Raw genomic sequence first — 6,152 nt, 5'->3', positions numbered from 1 at the left:
CTCATCCAGAAGCACCGGCGCCGGGACCTCCCGCCCCTTTAAGGTCCGCGCCGGCTGGACCCCAGCGGCCTGCTGGTCATCGCTGTGTGTGGCCGGTGCCCTGCAGCCCAGACCAGACCGCCTCAGGGTTCGGCCAAAAGAGCTGGTCGGGCCCTGGCTGGTGCGCTCCGTGGTTAGAGCGTTGGCCAGCGCGGGAGGGTCCCAGGTGCAATTCCCCGTCAAGGGCCAGTACCTGGGTTGCAGGCTCCATCCCTGGCCCTGGTCAGGGCAGTCAGGGCACCCAGGTGGGAGTCAACCAATCAATGCGTCTTTCTCACATGGGTCGATGTTTCTCTCTCTCTCTCTCTCTCTCTCTTTCTCCCTCCCTCCCTCCCCTCCCTTCTCCATCCCTTCCACTCTCACCAAAAATCAGTGGAAATACTCTCGGGTGAGGATTAACAACAACAAATGCCTGGTTTGTCGGTAGGCATTCCTCACCTGGATGGAGAGTTCGGGTCTTGTCCGAGGGGTTGACGGGTTTTAAAGTGGGCCTGTGGCCGCTCCAACTCCTGCGCCGTCAGCTGGGCTTGCTCTGCGGCCGGGTGACTGTGTTCTGGGGCTGCGTGGTGCGGCCCATCTCGCCGTGATCGTCTTGAGGTGTGCGAGGAACTGGGGACGTTCCTTTGTGACTCATCACGCAGAACCTTACACAAGAGATCGAGATCTGAGATGTTTGCCTCTTAAACTGGTCGCCTGGGGTTTCCTCTCCAACCTGTTGTTACCAGAACGCCTTGGATGCGTTCCAGTCCCGAGCCACGCACACAGAGCCCCCCGTGCGGTGTGTGGGGGCGCAGGGGGCTCTCTTGCGTTTGAGGGCAGACCAGTTGGGGGAGGCATCTGAGGCTCCCACAGCACCCGGATGCTTGTCGTTGTTCCGCTAGAGCTGCTTGCATTGTCATTGCTAGTTGATCATAAACCACCTGGAATGTCGGGCCCTGGGGCCCTGGTGACAGTGGTGGCTCCACCTGACCGCTGGCCCCCTGCTCCTCGCTGGTACCGCCCAGGGTCACTATTGAGGGGACTTAACACCTGTTTGGAGAAGGGCTCCCCCCGCATGACCTCCTCCACACACTTCCCCCCTTTGTAGAAACTCACGTACCTGTTAGACATAAAGGCTGAGGATTCGTGTTTTTCCTTAGCAAGCACCTTGGTAGGGCGCTGCTTCTCTGTCAGCCGTTGCTCTGAGCACTTTACAAACATCCGCTCCCTAAAAGAAACAAAACAAAAGCAGAATCAACTCCTTCATCCTCTTGGCCATTCCTTTTCTCCCCATTTTCACTTCAAATGGGAGGGAGGTGCTGAAGGAGTTGTCCAGAGGGTCCCTGCCGGTCCCTGGGGTGGAGATACGCCCAGGCCAAGGGGCCCACCTGTTCGGCCGAGGCCTGGGTACAGGCACGTTCATGCGGAGAGTTTACGCACAGGGTGTCCAGGCTGACGGTGACCCGGGCAGTGGTCATCCCATCGCACACGGGAACCAGCGGCTGGGCCTCAGGACTCGGGCACAGGTCCTCAGGGAGCCGTACCATTTAGCACCCAACTCCTGACACCGGGGGAGTGACATGGGGCAGTGAGCCAGGGGGCACCCCCGGCCTCTCCAGAGCTGTCCACCTGGCGGCAGGCTCACCCGGAAACCCAGACAGGGCTTTAAGGAGCAGCCCTGACCGCACCCTCCTCCCCAGGTGGCTTCTCAGGACCCATCCGAAGTGACCTTTTCGTTTTTGTACATATAGATGTTGTTACTGATTTCAGAGCGGAAGGGAGAGGGAGGGAGAGAGAAACATCCATGATGAGAAAATCATGGATCAGCTGCCTCCTGCACGCCTCCTAGTGGGAATCGAACCCACCACCTGGGCATGTGCCCTGACTGGGAATCGAACCCGTGACCTCCTGGTTCATAGGTCGATGCTCAACCACGGAGCCACGCGGGCCGGGCCACGTAGTCATTTTTGTTCTAAGGGCTCCACCCTTACTGAAGTGAGCCCAGAAATGGGGGCTCTGCCATTCGGTGTAAACCCCCCCAGTGCAGGGCTGGGGTTCGCCGGTCGTTCCCGGGGTGCCCCCCACCAGGTTATTTCAGTCAAGGCCCGGGCTCGGCATCTTCTTGATTCTCCCTGGAACTAGGACCCTGTACGCGAGGCCGCCATGTGTCTCCACGTTGTTCTGGCAGGAGAACAGCCCGTCTTGGGCTAGAACAAGGGGGTCTGCTCTTAGGCGGGTGGACAGTGGGCACTGTCTTCTAGACCTGGAGTCGGGAAGGAGATTGTGCGTGTTTTTATAAAGCCCTGTGTATGCTCATGCCCAGGAGTTTTGGATCGGAACCCAGTTATGTGTCAGAGTTCCTGTGGGATTTTTGTCTCGTGCCACATGTTTTTCATGCCCTGGGACCCAGTGAATGTGGCAGCCCTGGGTGCCAATTTTCTGAAATAATCTTCTTCAGGCCTCCCACTCGGTAGAGTTTTTAGAATCTGAGCAACATGCAATTTGAATGAAAAAGAAGGGTGGAGGGAGGTTTTCTCTGGAAGCTCCCGGGAGGCTGGGTGCCTGCAGGAGAGGTGACAGTGATGCATGAGCAGGTGGGCGGGACTCCGCCGTGCCCAGGGGAACCCTGGCTCCTGGGGGCCGGGAGGGCCAGGCTCGTGCCCAGACTTGGACCCCTGACAGGCTCTGCTTCCTTTGGGCTTCAGTGACCCTAGACCAGGGGTGGGCAGACTTTTTGACTCGAGGGCCACAATGGGTTCTTAAACTGGACCGGAGGGCCGGAACAAAAGCATGGATGGAGTGTTTGTGTGAACTAATATAAATTCAAAGTAAACATCATTACATAAAAGGGTACGGTCTTTTTTTTTTTTTTTTTTTTTTAGTTTTATTCATTTCAAACGGGCGGATCCGGCCCGAGGGCTGTAGTTGCCCACGGCTGCCCTAGACATTCCTGGATGAGGCCACGGTTTCTCTCGCCAGGGGTGGCTGGTCATTTTCCGGGTCATCTTTTCTCACTCAAATGTCACCCTCTCAGTGAGCCTGTCTTGGCCATCGTATATAAGATGCCACCCCTTTCCCTTCCCAGCCCCCTCACTCTGCCAGTTCCCTCCCTGCTCTGTATCTGTTGCCTCCTAATAGGATGGCATTTATTCTCCACCATCTAAGCATTAGAGGGTCAAAGGTTTTGCTCTCTTTTTTTAAATATTTTTTATTGATTTCAGAGAGGAAGGGAGAGGGAGAGAGAGAGAGATAGAAACATAATGATGAGACAGTATCATTGATCGGCTGCCTCCTGCACGCCCCACACTGGAGATCAAGCCTACAACCTGGGCATGTGCCCTGACCGGGAATCAAACCCTTGACCTCCTGGTTCATAGGTCGATGCTCAACCACTGAGCCACGCCAACTGGGCTAATGATGTTTAATTACATTTCACATTACTTCTTTCATCTCATTTTCTTACGCCTGTCAACATCTGTCTGAATACTGTTTTTATTTTTTGTAATATAAAATTTTATTGTGCTCACTTTAAAGGTGAGAAGTCCGGCCCATTTAGTGAGTAAGAAGGCGCAGCATGAGGTTGAATTGCACAGCTGTAAAGGTGATGCTCTTCCTGCTGCCCATGGCTGACTGGGTCAGTGATGAGCTCCCTGTTCGCAGACCCCGGTGTCAGTCCTGGCTCTGTCAAAACTTAGCAGCACGACCGAGACGTTTTAATAAAGTGCAGTCGGTGGGACAGTCTGTTACACAGAACCCAGCATCACTCCCTGCTCTCACGTTGAATGTTCAGTGCACCTTTACCCTTACAAGTGTGTCTGAACCCACCCCCTTTTTTAAATTTGGTGTCCTTGATGGGTTTGTGCCATCTGCAGATTTGATTATCACGCCATTGATCTAACTGATTAATAAAAAGGTTGAGCAGAGCTCCGTCGAAGCTGGAGGCGGGTGCTGGGATTGAGACAGATGAGCGACATTGTGACGTGGAGACACCGATGGCCTTCATTTTAACAAGTCAGGATTCCGCTTCAGATGGGATGTGTGTTGACGTGTTCGGTTGTTTGCCCTTGGTGGGGAGAGATGCATCCACAAAGGGGAGTCCAGAGCGCCAGGAGCAGACGTCTAAATGTGGGGGTTGTTTGCACTCACGTGGCCCAGGGCCCCGCGGGAGCCCAGGCAAGGCCATTGTGTTGGGTGATTAGAAGTGTGACCTTCACCAGGTGGGGTTAAGGAGTCCAGGGCCCCGGGAAGACAGGGAGGCAGTGGATATAGGCAGAGAGACCATTGCAGGGCGCACAGCTGCGGACTTCCACCCTCGGGAGGAGAGAATGGCCTCGGGCCAGAGCAGAGAGAGAGAGAGAGTCCTATACCTCAGGTCTGGGACGGACCCATTGTGGGCTTGATGTGGGCTTGAGGCACAGGAACCCTGGATGTAGTTAAGTTTCCTGCCTGGAGGGTGTCTTGGTTGGTTGGGAGGGCTGTAACCTAATTCCCCCTCCTGGCTTGGGGACTTGGGACTGGGGCTGGGGACTCACTAGGAACTGTCCCCGAAACCCCTCCTTTTTGGGAAAAAAAATTCCTGAATCCCAGAGACACAAATAGCTGGTATACCAGATGTACCTCGTTTTCCACAGCCTCCGGCGTGGAACACAGACGTTGGGAGGGAGTTCACGAGACACAGTCAGCTCGTGTGTCTCGTTAACTCCCGAGTGCTTCCAAGCTTAATTTATTTTAGGGAGATTGACAGTTATAATTATGTTGTCAAGCCTTTGTCATCCTCACGGAAGCGACAACGTGGAAACGCAGACGGAGAGCCCCGCCCTGGCTTTGCCACGGCAGCAACTGCGTCTCGGAGCCTGTCTTGTCGCCATGGTGCCCGTCGCCTGCCTGGGTTAGCACCGGGCTCAGGCCGGCCTCTGGGGAGGACCGGCTCCCCCGCCGCCTCTCCTTCTGTAAGTGAAGGCCTTATTCAGGGACAGTAGGTCCGCTCTGCCTTAGGAGGGAGGTGGGTGCTCCACCTGGGTCTCCCCGAGTTTTTGGAGGTGATGGAATGTGGTGGGAAACCAGGCAGCTTCGGGACAGACAGACCTGCGTTTCCCGCGGACTCTAGCGTTTTCTTGTTTGTCACGCACGTGGCTTCCCCGACTTCACTTACAACACCGGGCTCTCCTGCTTGCCTGGCAGGAGACGTGCTCTTAGAGAGCCTGCCTGAGCCCTGGCCAGTTTGGTCAGTGGTTAGAGCATCAGCCCACAGACCAAGGGGTCATGGGTTCCATTCCCGGTCAAGGGCATGGACCTCGGTTGCAGGTTCGATCCCCGGCCCCAGTCGGGCCACGTGGGAGGCAGCCAATCAATGTGTCTCTCTCACATTGATGTTTCTCTCTCTCACCTTCTCTCCTCGCTCCTCTCACTCCCTCTAAAAATCAATGGAAAAAAATATCCTTGGATGAGGATTAAAAACAAGAAAAAAGATCCTGTGTGAGTGTGGGGGTTTGTCCAATAGTAAATAAATGCCTGTCAGCAGTGGCTGCTGGCCCTACTGTGTGCCATTTGCATCTGATAGGGACAAGTGTGGAAGGTGGGAATGGGGACATATTGGCCCCCATTCTAGCCTCTGAAGGCGAGTCCATCCTCCCGGGAGGCAGGCGTTTTGTGCAGAGCTTCTAAAATCAGCCAACTGTGTCCCTTCTCTCGCCGCTGCTTCTGAGGCCAGCAGGCGCTTGTGTTTGTCCGAGTCACTTGTCCTTCAGTGGACGCCGCCCCCTGGGTGCCTGCCAAAGCCCCCAGAGGCACGGCCCTGACTGTGACGGGTCCCACGCCTCCCCTCCTCCCCTGTCCCTGGTCCCCACGCTGTCCCTCCCTCTCCCCGTCCTTGTTCAACTCAACATCCATTTCGTATTTGTTCAGCTCTCATTTCCCCTTCCCTGGGGTTCCGTTTGCCCCCCTAAGGTGTAAAAGGGGAACCGGCCCCCCTTCCTCTGCCCAGGGGCCCCTCCCCGCTCAGCGTTTCTTTGGAAAAAGAGGTCGACCTTCCGGCCTCTTTCTGGTGCATTTAGCCGTGGGCTTGGACGGGACACGGGCCTGTGGGACGTGTGGGGAGGAGCGCTCAGAGTCGGATTGGACACAGCGCACTGTGT

Source organism: Myotis davidii, unplaced genomic scaffold (genome assembly GCF_000327345.1).
Source record: "Myotis davidii unplaced genomic scaffold, ASM32734v1 scaffold573, whole genome shotgun sequence".
In the NCBI taxonomy this organism is placed as follows: Eukaryota; Metazoa; Chordata; class Mammalia; order Chiroptera; family Vespertilionidae; genus Myotis; species Myotis davidii.
This window is presented reverse-complemented; position numbering follows the sequence as displayed.